This window comes from Carassius carassius, chromosome 36 (genome assembly GCF_963082965.1).
Source record: "Carassius carassius chromosome 36, fCarCar2.1, whole genome shotgun sequence".
NCBI classification, from domain to species: domain Eukaryota; kingdom Metazoa; phylum Chordata; class Actinopteri; order Cypriniformes; family Cyprinidae; genus Carassius; species Carassius carassius.
In genome coordinates this window covers 23767140-23779650 of record NC_081790.1, presented here as the reverse complement: position 1 = coordinate 23779650, position 12511 = coordinate 23767140, and positions in this window count along the sequence as shown.

The following is a 12511-nucleotide window of genomic DNA, read 5'->3' as shown; positions in this document are numbered from 1 at the left end:
TGTGTGTGTTTGTGTATGTGAGAGAGAGAGAGCGAGATAGAGATGGAGGGTGGGAAACAGTGAGGGAGAGAGGGAGGGAGATGGGACGGGAGAAGGAGGAGGGGTGGTTGGATATGAATGGTAGAAGTAAGGAGGCCGGCTGAGGGGGTTGGGGTGGGGGGTACATGGTTTTGCTGGAGATAGTTAATGGCTAAGTGGCATCATCGTGCTGAAACCCAATCTCTCATTTTCTCCCCCTCAGGAACTGTTCTATATGATTCCCTGAGCTAAGCCTAACAAGATGGACAGAAGGGAAGAAGAGAACAGGAGATTAAGAGAGAGAGAGAGAAAGAGATGAAGACAGTGAGAGATGGACAAAAAAAAGGAAGATATGAGTCAACAATATGATAGGTGATGAAAACAATGAGGGAGAAAGACGAGAAACACAATAGCTGACAAGAACTTCATGGTAAAACATACATTGGTTCTTGGAATCGTAAAAAAGGCAGCGTTCTGAAAACATCTCAACAACTCCATTCTTGCTGATCTTACTCTGGCATACAGTAGTTGCACCAATAAGTATTTGGACACTTATACTACAGTTAAAATTATGTATTCTGTCCATTAGAAGCAACATATCCCATTGTAAATGAATATGCACCCTATTAAGAATGAAGCATGCAATATAATAATGTAATGTCTATGACACCTGTGTGAACTGATTTCATACAATCACTAAAAACCACTTTGACACCAACTGAATAAAAGTCATTGAAAAACAGGTTTAGAAAAGTGAAGTTAGCTCTGAGAAAAGATGTCAAATGTTTCTAATGCATTAAAAATGTGTCTTAAGTCTCCATACGGTCACTGTAAAGGGTAAATAAGTGCATGGCAGCTAAATTTTAAAAGAAATGAAGAACAACAAAAGACCTTGAACTTCACGGTTAATGAACATGAACAGAACATGGAGGTATATGAACATCATGTGCCATTTTTTACTCTAAGAGCTTCATGTGGTTGTAGACTTAACATTTGGGAACTCACTGACCCATTCTGATATGGTTGTGGCAGCTAGCAGCTGTCCTAGAGCAGGTTACATCCTAGAACAGTGAATAATTCAGTGTCTCAATCGAGTGCATGACAGATTGGAACCCAGCCCATGTTCCTTTCCACTTCACTTCAGTCATTGCCAACAGACAACAAACTGCCTTATCATAATGGCAGTGAAATGATCAAGTACAAACAAATGTACATTTAGATGAAAGTAAGGATTATTTATGGTCTATAGTGTTTAAATCTTTACCATATTTCTCTGCAATGAAATAAACAAAATGATAATGTGAATGCACTGGCTGGAGCATAAAATATACATGATATTCATATGTGTTCATGACAGGCTATTGATAGCACATGGAAGGTATCTCCAAGGTAACAGGACACATTTTGTGTGTATGTGTGTGTATGTGTGTGTTGGTGTTAATGCGAGTGTGTATGTCTGTGTGCGTAATGGGGCAGGAAGAGGGGTGCTTCCTGGCTTCCTGTCGAGGGAAATAGCTAGGATGGCCAAACAGAGCAGAGAGAAGAGAGTGAATCAGGTTTCTCTACTGAACACACTCGAAACACATGACAGAACAGCTTCAAACCAAAAACAAAATCTCTGCTTATCTACATAAACACAATGAAATTTGTTTAATTTGTGTTCTCTCAGTGTGCTAGGTGATAGATGTTTAATTTCCTGCAAAATAACAGTACAATTCTGTTTACTGGTATCTAATTCAGCTTTTGTCTAAATTCTGTTTATTGGTGTCTGATTCTACTTTTTATAATTTGTGGTCTCAAAATATGCAACTATTCATAAAACATAAAATGATACTCAAAAAAATATATATATTTAAGTTTAGGTAATGTGTCAAAATCCAGTGCAATTAAAAATAGTTACCATGTTTAATCAAACTTAAGTGACAAATATGTTACATACTATAATTATGTTAATACATTTAACATTCAGTACAGTAAAGAAGTTCTCAGAATATATATCTTAAGTTCTCAGAATTGTTTTCTAACATATAATGTTTATATGTTACAATTGTATTTTAAAAAAGAAAAGAAAAATCTAATTGAACATAATTTAAATATAAATACATTGTTATTCAGGACTCTAAAATTGAATAAATATTTGAAATCAACGCCCTCAATCCTATTACCTAAAATTGTTAATCTTATAAATTATTATCTGATTTTATAGTACAGTTGTTGTTGTTAAAAATAAAAATAAATTATAATGTACATTAGTCTGAAAGGATTAGATCTTTATAAAGATCTGTTTCAATGACATTGGAGTGAAGTACAATTTCCCAGAAATAATAAATTTATAGCAATGACGTAAAATTACTTTTTTCCTTTTTTATTCTCTTCCATCTGTATGATGCAATAGCATGTATCCATCTCACTTTTTTATCAGTGTGTGAGTGTGATGGGAACATTGACTGGTTTGCAATTCCCCCAAGGCCTGCCACTGCCTCAGCCCATGGCGATCATACTGCCAGGAAGTGAGAGAGAGAATGAGAGAGAGAGGCAGTACTGGGCCATAGAAGGATCAATGTTAAATGGCCTGGTTAATGACCGGCACACAGCTGACAAAGTCATTCATTTCTGCCGGCACTATGTATTCTGTGTGTGTGTGAACCAGAGCAATTTGCACGTTTGCCTATGTGAAACACAAACATGAAAAAGAGAGGTAGAATTAGGATATAAAAAGCAGAAAAAGAGACCAAACAGTCTAGAAAAACAAAGGAAAGCTCAATGGACTTCTGATGTTGGGATTTGATAAATAGAGAAACTGAGAGTGCTTGTGTGAATGTGCATTTGTTATGTTATGACAGTGTTAGTGCAAAGATCACTTCCCATGTCAAAGCACCACTGCAGATGAAGCTGTAATATTAAGTTACAAAACAGCCCTCACTTAGGGCCCTGGCTCATCCAGATCAGTTAAAGGGATAGTTCACAAAAAATAAATGAATATTCTGTCACCATTTAATCAGCATCACCCTGTTCCAAACCTGTGGGACTGTGGGACACAAATGGTGAAGTTTTCCATGTGATGAAAATGTTTCAAAGGGACAAGAAAGTCAGTGTTACGGAAAGATACTTTTAAAAATAATGCATTACAATATTGCATTACTCCAGTTACTCTTTATGGAAAGTAATGCATAACGTTGCGTTACATCTTATCAGCTGGGCTGGTCTTGATTATTTGTCACATGATGTTGCTAAAAAGAACATTATTTGGTGTATTTGGTGTAATGCAATGTGTTTATGTGGATTAAGGTTAAAAAAACACATTATTTTCCATATAATGCACATTATTGTTTCTCCCCTATGTCCCGCCTTCTGAAACATCGATTTTTACAAAGCTCATTGTTCTGAAAAGTGCGGTGTGTGCTAATTGGCCAGCTATCCACTGTGTTGTCATTGGCCGAATCCCTCAAGCGTGTGAAATGTTACGCCCCTTAACATACTATGCCGTTTCCCAGGCCAGCATCATGAGACTCAGTCCAGGTGGTCTGCTCGTGCACATCCCATCATCAGTTCTCTTTTTACATTTACATTGAGTCATTTAGCAAACGCTTTTATCCGAAGCGACTTACAAATGAGGGCAATGGAAAGAATCAAAAACAACAAAAGAGCAATGATACTGTATACAGGTACAAGTGCTATAACAAATCTCAGAGTTGTTAGAGATTTTTTTTTGTATTTTTTTTATTTATTTTTTTGCTTTTGTTAATTGTATAATAAATGAAAAGAAAAGAGATAGAATACAAAAAGATTAGAAAGCTTAGAATTTTTTTTTTTTTTTAAGAATAGAATTAGAATAATGAGTTCTAAAGTTACAGGGTCAAATAAAGATGGAAGAGATGTGTTTTTAGCCAATTCTTGAAGATGGCTAAGTACTCAGCTGCTCAAATTGAGTTCATTCCACCAGGAGGGAAAATTTCATTTTAAAGTCTGTAAAAGTGACTTTGTGCTTCTTTGGGATGGCAGAATCAAACAAAGTTCACTTGCAGAATGCAAGCTTCTAGAGGGCACATACGTCTAAAGTAATGAATTTAGGAAGATGGGGTGCAGAGCCAATGGTGGTTTTGTAGGCAAACATCAATGCCTTGAATTTTATGCCAGCAGCTATTGGTAGCCAGTGCAAATTGATAAAAAGAGGTGTGACGTGTATTCTTTTCGGCCGTGTTCTGGAGTAATTGTAAAAGTTTGATAGAACTGGTTGGAAGACCTGCCAAGAGAGCATTGCAATAGTCCAGCCTGGACAGAACAAGAGCTTGAACAAGCAGTTGTGCAGCATGTTCCGAAAGAAAGGGCCTGATCTTCTTGATGTTGAATAAAGCAAATCTGCAGGACTGGACATTTTTAGCAATGTGGTCTGAGAAAGTTAGCTAATCATCAGTCATGACTCCAAGGTTTCTGGCTGTTTTGGCGGAGTTATGGTTGATGTGCCATGATGAAAAGTTAAGTTAAAGTTCTTTTTAAAGTTAAGTTCTCTTTTAGCAGTTCAGTCATTAGTAACTGAATAACTCAGGATATTGGTTTATTTCGCTTCAGAGGGAGTGTAACTCATGTTTCTAAACCAAATAATTTAAGTAAGTTGTGGATTAGTGCATACTTGAGACACGAACCGTTTCAAACGATTCCGTTCGATTTGGTGAACTGGTTCAAAATGTGAATGGTGAATCCGGTTAAAATATAAAGATTCGTTCGCGATCTGGATATCACTAGACGAGACAAAACCAATAAAAGCCATTACAAATGAGGCATTTGTTACATCCAGTTGGGACATAATTAATGATTTTAATGACTTATACTGTCTTTTTACGCATTGCGTTGCATCATGTTGCGTATCGTGCTGCGTAAACATTAAACCATGTCTGCATTTGTGATCTGAGAAACAACAAACAAGCCTACTCTTCACTGTTTAAAAACTCACGTTTGAATCATCATTGGCAAATTATTTAAATCTAAATAACACACTTACAAGCTGTGAGTCAGAAGCGCCAGAATGTCCTTGCAACGTTTGAACTGCCCCACTTTATAGAAACAGCCGTTGGGCCGCAGATGCATTTCAGGCTACTGGTTCAGAAAACAGTCCTCATCCTCCATAAATCACACATCTGAATATTTGGGTTGGACTGTTCTGGAACATTGTTGAAATACAACTTAACCACTGATTTCTAGTCGTGTACTCTTTTGGAAGGCCAAACAAGTAGTTTTGCTTTCACAACGAAACACACAGCGACTCCACGACACGGCAGCGGTGGCAACAGCGAGAATAAAAGTTACGCCTTCTTGCTTTGCGTGAACATTTGAGTGGCGTTATACAAATCTTCTCACACAATATCAAAATGTCATAAACATGTATATAACACTATCTACATTATTTTTCAATACTGAAGTAAACTATTTCTTGTGAATATGCAAGAATGATTCATTATAAGCTGTCACATGTAAATAACTAGAAGAATAACAAAGCACTGTAAATGGTAAAACTATTTGTGCTATGGACCAATGTGTTTCAGATTACAACAGTAAATTTAAATTATACGATAGCAATTTTTTGCAGTATCAAGCAGCATGGACTGTTTTATACAGCTACAATAACTGGAAGTGACTGACACCAGAAGACTTGCTTTAAAAAAAGGCCCATTACAAAAGAACAGACATAAATTTAAGCTGTTATTTACTGAAAATCATCCAGTCTAGCTGTCACTGGCATTGTTTTGAGAGTTCATAGTAGGTGTGATGTGTGATTTGTGAATTAAAACTTTTTTAATCTTTTCAATGAACTGATTGATCTGATTCACAGAACTGTGAAATCAGAACTGATTTGTTCATGAATCAGACAGAGGTGGTTGTCAAGTTCAACTCTTCAACTCTTTTCAACAATTGAAAAGTGCAAGAGTCAAATTAATCATTTACATTTACAGTATCTCTGCATCCTTTTTGAATTTTGAAACCCCTATTCATTGAAGAGTGACCGGTACAGAAATTAAAATGTGTCCTTTTTTATTCCACAGAAAAAGAGTCACACAGTTTTAGAATGACACGAGGGTGAGTAAACAATGATGTTTGCATGAACTGCCCCTTTAAACTAAACCCCAGAAAGCAGAGTGAGCCATTCTTACAGATTCCTGGACGTATCATTTTTAAAGCAGCCTTAACTCCACGCACTCAAGCGAAGCTTATTCTTCCAAACAACTAGTCAAGCCCTCTCATCCTCTTACTCTGTACCACTGAGCTACGTAAACACCACCATCTGTATCTGATCAGAATTAATGCCCACCCCCATCCGTTTTCTCCATCTTCCCCTACTGCCCCTCTCGCAGCCTGATCCCATACACACATGGAGACACTTACAAATCATCACCGCATTACATGGACATGGGTGAAGATGTGAACACACACACATCCACAACCCATCAAAACACCCCAAACTCCTCTCGCAACACACAAACACACATACCCTATCCCCCCCTTCGCACCACGTAATTGTCGCTAATAGTTTGGGGGTGAAGTATCCATATTCCATTAAGTGAAGCGAGCACTCTGATTGGCCGAGCCGCCGGCCCCTCGGAATAGCCGAGCTGGCCGACAGCCAGAGGCTCATTTCCTGAGTCCTGAGAGCCTCCAGCCGCTCCCGCTGCAAATGCACTTCCTGACTATGTATAAAATTTTTATTAATGGCCAGGAGTGCATCAGCAAAGGCTCAGCGAAGGAGAAAGAGAGAGGGAGGATGACAGAGATGGATGGAGTGAGGGGAAAGACAGCATTAAGTATGATTGAGCTCTGATAGAGGGAGGGAAGAAGAAGGAGAGTTTCCAGAATGCCCTTTTAAGAACATCTTTAAGACAGTGCAGACCTGCCGTAAGTGTCTGTTCGTTTTGTCATAAACAGATAAAGAGAAAACAGAGGAAGAAATGGGAAGATAAAATGAAAGACAAGACTTGATGAATGAGAATGAGAGCAAACACTTTGAGTATGTCCTAATAAATAAACTCTGTTTGGGGTCCGAGACACTGCTGAAACTGTCAAAATCTACAAAACCTAGGTATATAGACTGAAAGGAGACTGAGCGAGCATGTGGAAAGATAACACAAATGAAAGCAGTCGCTCACCTTTCCCCTGGAGAGGTCAGGAGGCTTATGACCGGAGATAGAGAGGTAACAGAAGATGGAAAGGAAATGTCTAGCCAGGCCACGCCCCCGTCAAAACCTCGACTTGACGGACAAGCACATTTCTTAAGAAACTCCAACATCATAGAGGACGAAAGGTCAAGTGGCTGAGGGAAAGTGGCAGCCAATGGAAAAAGACGGAGGTACTTGCTCGTCTCAAAGAGGTCTCGGTGTCAGGAGAGTTTGTGTATGTGAGGGCCGAGGGTGAAGGGGGACTCCAGTGACCCTTGACAGGAGCCCTAGTTATAGGAGCAAGGGGGTCGACGGGTCATATGAAGTAGATACACTGAGACTTTAAAGGAGTAGTTCAAGCAAACATGAAAATTCTGTCATTGTTTACAAGGGCTGGGTATTGAAAAAAAAATTCATGATTTGATTAAGTCAAAGTTCTTAATTCAGTTTGATTAATTTGGATATATATTCAGTACAGTTCAGCATCAATTTTCCTAGTAAGAAGGAAACTCAGCTGGCTGTAAATTGTACAGTTGGTGTTATAATAATTCCTTATGAAAAAGAAGTGCACTTATGCATACTTTTAAACAGAGCACTTATTATGTAAATAAAAGAATGTACTTAAGTGTGAAATGAATGTAATCTTTTCAAACACCGAAAAATGCATGTTACTTACAAATATATGTAAAAGTGGCAACACTATTTTAGGGTGTCCTTGTTGCACATTACATGTACTTACTATTATAATAACAATTAACTATCCATAATTACATGGAAGTAACCCTAAGCCAAACTCTATTCCTAACCCTAATCATATGGTAAGTACATGTAGCTAATTAATATTACTTAGTACTTAAATGTATAATTAAACACCTTAAAATAAAGTGTAACTGATAAAGTATTATATTTTAAATTAATATTAAATGTCATTAAACTTAAGTGTTCCAATTTTTTACCCTCTTAGTTAAGACATATGTGTATCTTATGTAATTTCATAATTATTATGTAATTCAAATGTCTATTGCCTTTGAAATATGATTAAAGCACAATTCCAAATGTACTGATGATTTATGGTAAACTAAAGTATACTTTAATGTCATTTCTATTGAAACTTGAATGACATGCATTGTATATAATTGTTAATACACATTTGTGAAGATGAAGTCGCAATTTAGTACATTTTAAATAGTATAATTCTGTGTTCTTTACATGTTTATTATTACGTTTAGTCAACCCATCACATTAAGTGTACTTTTTAAAGCTTAACAAAAGATTTTTAAAACAATAATTTAAAAATGTGTACTTTAAAGTAAAACATTACAAAGGGTTACTTCCCTTTGTAATGGTGATTATATTATATTATATTATATTATATTATATTATATTATATTATATTATATTATATTATATTATATTATATTATATTATATTATATTATATTATATTATATTATATTATATTATATTATATTATATTATATGCGACTACAGTTGAAGTTCAATAGAGTTAAGCACAGTTTTTTTCATAAAGGATACTTAAGGTCAAAGTTAACACCAGTATAAAATTTAGTTGACTAATCAAGTTGACTAATTAGTTATGGACATAGAGGTAAATTATAATGTTGCATGACAAGTTATGTTATTGTCTTTCTGTGGTTTAAACACATACTGAGCCATTAAATTAGACATGATAGCTACACTTCAGTGAATTGTTCTGTATCTTTCAACATATATTCTGTGTTCATTGATGTTTATAGTAGTAGGAAGAGATAAGTGGATCACATGCACTTGTGCAAGTTTTGTCTGAAAAAAAAAGTAATATATATAGGCTAAAAGATCTTGGCATTTAAGGATCAATTTTGGTTCATCATAATGAAGAATGAATCAGTCAATCGCATGCTGTTCCCAACGGGTTTTCGCTCTCTTTCCTCCATAGAATACAACAGATGATATTAGGCAGAATGTCCAAGCTGCTCTTTTCCATACAATAAACACAAACAGTGACAAGGACCTTAAAGCATGAACATTATTCAAAATGACTTATTTTGTGTGTGTAAAAAAAGTGCACTTATATTTCCTGGAGTTTATTATTATTATTAGGGTGCTAAACACAACAGTATGCCCACTAAGAAGAAAAATCTCCTCATTGATTGTGTCTGACGGGCTACTTGTTGGGAAAATCTACCAGGTCAAACTGAGCAACTCAACCCTTTAAGAGAAGTCTGTTTTAGCCATGTTACAGTTAGTAGTAACAGACATTAAGAACATTTTTGTATATGTATTAAGATAATAAAAAATAAATAAAACATAAAAGTTTATGAGACTTTCATGTGATATAGTTTTAATAAATAAACAATGCAGTTTAATGTAATTAATATTGCAACATTTTTCCTTGTTGACATTTGGTATAAAAAAGCACATACATATTGGACCAAATCCAATATGGTTAATTCATTTATAGCAATAGGACCAGCCAAAAACAAATAGAATACTGCAAAAAGTTTGCTTCCTCAACTTTTTCACTCATAATTGCATTAAGTGTCCACCCATGACAGGAGGCTGGCCAGTGGTTGCCAACTCCAGCTGCATACAGTGTAGAATAAAGCTATTAATATATGCTGATGTGACAATGGAAAATGATGTTGGTGATGGGATCAGTCATTCCGCAGAGGAAGCTGAGGGTGTTCTGCTGACATGATATGCGATTATGAATATTAATTATTGAAGTGCAGCAAGAAGTGAGGAAATATGAACCTGGGGCGGAAGCACTTCTGTCTGATTCAGTCTCTCGCACTGCTGAGTGTAGAGTGGACAGTGCCTAATAGCATCCACAAAACTTTTGCTTCAGTCTCTCTTGAGCAGTTTGAAGATGCCCTTAGTTCACCCCCCCCCCCCCCCCAAAAAAAAAGTAAGTCAGTAATTATCCAGTTATTATCCAAACTGTTGCCATAGTTTACATCAGGTAATACTAACAGAGTGCACTGTTATATTGACACAATGACTAAGCATTTTGACTGTCTTGTCTGTGAACAATGACACGAGGACTTTTCATTCTGATGGCACTGATATTTTCATTGACATAAATGCTTACTTTTGAGAGATTAGTTACAGGCTTTTGCAGGTAATCCATTATGTGTAGTGCTGTTTGTACAAACTGTTTTAAGAAATGCACCTACTTCTTTGCAAATATTAAAGATGATTCGAGAAATGCACCAAAGCAACTGAGAAAAACTGTAAGTACATTGCATTGTAAGTATTCATACCCTTAACTCAGTACTTAGCTGAAGCACCTTTTGTTTGATGTGATAAGCTTTGCTAAACCGTGTTGCGTGTTGGACGTTAGCAGACGTCAGAAAAAAAAAAAAAAACTTATGAGAGTGTGAAAAGTGTATGTTTAAATTCACAGGGACAAAAGGACAGGCAAGATGCACAATGATGTGTTATTTACATCAGAAATACTAAATTAACATTTTGCATGATGTCTATTTATGCAAAAACAGCACCAATTGAGCATTTACCTTGTCCAAGTCAACTACAGCTAAAAAAAATGTTCCTTTCTTTTGTTAAACGAGTCTGCGTCTATTCGCATGAATCAGTGTCTCCGGGAAATGGGAAAAACAGCCCATGAAAAAAGCAAGCATGCAAAGGATTCCAGAAACAAACAGACACAACTAAATAAATACAGTGGAGACACACTGGTGAAACAGAGGAAAAAGATCATGGAACACATGATTTACACAAGAGAAACACATCCTGACACACACAGAAGCATCCTCAGAGGATGCAGCACAGGTATTCACATAGATACACACACACAAACACACACTGATTACCATGTATTATCAGGATATTCCATCGGTGTAATGGTTTTTATACTGTACAAACTGTTTTTATATCCCCTTACCCTAACCCTGCCCCTAAACCTACCCATCACAGAAAACTTTCTCCATTTTTAGATTTCCGTAATATATATATTTATAATCTGTTTTCCTCATGAGGACCAAAAAAATGTCCCTACTAGGATAAGGATTTTGGACATTGCCATCTTTGAGGGAACGATTTTCCCTATAATGTAAGGTCTACCTGAATACACACACAAACATAAAGCAACGAAGACAGAACAACCTCAATGTTTCCTCTTAAATAATCAGCTTAATGGTTAATAAAACACAGTATTATAATGCCAAGCTTTATAATAAAATACTGCATCTTGTCAAAGTCAAAAGCACATAAAAGATGGACTGAGTGATATAGAGAGAGAGACTGAGCAGTGTCTGTAAACCCAATATCCTCTGTGGCCCCTGGGGCTGGGAGTGCACGGCCAGTGCAGGAAGAGATGGGCTGCATTATCCACATCAAAGCTCTGAATTATCAGCCATAATCAATGCCTTTGCATTACTGCCCCTGCTCTCCTACTGCACTGTACAGCACAGCAGGGCCGTGGGATCATCCGGAGAGAGAGAGAGAGATAGAGAGAGGGAGCGCGTGTGAGAGAGAAAGCTAGCAAACCAGTGAAGGGGGGAAATGTCATTAGTCTGGGGTGATGTCTGTTCTTAAAGACTTTTTAGGTGTTGTGGGACAGAAGGCACTGGTGATGCTTAGCGCCTCACTGATGGGTGTGGGCGGATTTTTTGAAGAGGTTCTGCTAAATTTGAGTTGAAGATCCAATTTGATTTGATCTCTGATTATGTCATCGTTATCTGTTACTGGATATCATCTTTGTAACTGGTGAGGTATGGTGCTAACAAACTGTCTTTCAGGGCACTCATATACATTTATTTTATAGAACTTATATTTAACAAATTACGTTTTTGAATTCAGATAACTAGAGTAGGCCTATATGCACATTGCCTAAAGAACTAAATAATAACAAAAAAGTGCGCATGGTCTTTGCCGTTATTTCCGTTTTGAAATTAACTTTCAGGATTATCGTAAGTGGCATTTACAGGAAAATACTTTCATTTACTCCATTTTATGATACGAATGAAACAAAATGGTAGTCAAGCCCTTTCGGATATAATGACCTCATTGTGCAGATGGAGGCGAAGTTTAATCGCTGTCCTGTGATAGAAAGGAGTCGTTGTTGTTTAGCGCCCTCTGGTGACTAGACTAGTTATTTCTTGACTCTAGCTTTACTTTTTACGCAATTCATTCCAAGGATATTCTTGTTAACTTTTCATTACTTGAAACTGAATTAACTGAAATAAAATAAAATATTATTTAAGCTTATTTAAAACTATTTAGACATAAAAAAAATGAACACAAGTAAAATTAAAGTAAAAACTAAATATAAAAATCTTATCAAATTCAAAATATTAAAAGTTATAATAGTAAAAAAATAATATTAAT